This window comes from Cyprinodon variegatus, unplaced genomic scaffold (assembly GCF_000732505.1).
Source record: "Cyprinodon variegatus isolate N-32 unplaced genomic scaffold, C_variegatus-1.0 Scaffold907, whole genome shotgun sequence".
Taxonomy (NCBI): Eukaryota; Metazoa; Chordata; class Actinopteri; order Cyprinodontiformes; family Cyprinodontidae; genus Cyprinodon; species Cyprinodon variegatus.
Window position 1 is genome coordinate 277,364 of NW_015151360.1, and position 1,069 is coordinate 278,432.

Consider the following 1,069-nt stretch of genomic DNA (forward strand, 5'->3'; position numbering starts at 1 on the left):
GGCGCGCCCTATGTGTGTTGTTACTGCGGACGTTGTTGAGACCTCCATGAGAACGTTAAAGGGGGAAGTGTGGGCGTGGATTGTGTATAAAAGAACAGGTATGAGCTTTATGCGGAACATTGTTGTCTTAACAACCCTGAAAATGGCAGAGACACGCCTATGAAGCACAGTTTAAACTGAAGGCTATCAGCTACGAAGAGGAACATGGAAATCAAGCGGAAGAGATGAAAATTTACAATTTTCAAGGAGGTCCGTCGTGGTGCTTTCGTTTTACGCAACGGTGCAATTTTTCCATCCGTATATAAAACCTGCGCCATATAATCCGGTGTGCCTTATGTGTGTGTTAAATACAGTAATGGCAACATAACTGAGACTGCGCCTTTTAGTACGGTGAGCCTTATGGTCGTGAAAATACGGTAAGTAAAAATCTTGTCTATCTATACTTTACTGGAATAGTTATTTTTTGACGTTTTACTTCAACTCCTTACATATTTTTTTTTTTGCAATTATCTCGACTTTCTACTCCTTACATTTTATAAATAGACTCATTGTTTTGTTTCATTTAAGCTCATTTTTCTTTTGGTCTGTTGGTCTTTAAAAACATAAAAACCATAAAAATGATTTGTTTCATCCAGGCAATTAATTTCTTTGTGGTTGGACTCGGTGCTGCCCCAACCTGTTGTCTACTAGATTCCAAAATAAATAGTTTCTCAAGATGATGCAAAGTTAAATTCTACACCGTTAACTGTCAGGACTCAGTACGTTGGACCCAGAATTCAGGCAGGCAGACGGGAATGATTTATAAAAAGCTCCTCAGGGCTCTTTGGTTTGTCAGCTTGTACTAGACCAGTGGAATCTCTGTAGAGGGAGAAACACAGGTTAGTGACCACATAACTCTGACGGGAAACAATAGCAAGCATGTGAGTCATTAACTTGGCTTTTAAATTCAGTCCAAGCCCAGAGGAAGGAGTGGAATCTAGCTGGGTGATTTCCCACAACATGTTGTGGAAGCCGCCTAGAGAATTCTAGGAGTAGAAGCCAAAGGTGCGGCGAGCAGAGGCCAGCAGAC

At 41.2% G+C, this 1,069-nt stretch overlaps 1 protein-coding gene across 1 annotated transcript in view; it reads left to right on the forward strand.

Moving 5' to 3' along the window:
- LOC107099779 (secretory phospholipase A2 receptor-like) overlaps window positions 1-1,069 on the forward strand; it is a 9,049-nt gene that overhangs the window by 1,236 nt on the left and 6,744 nt on the right. The window lies entirely within an intron of this gene.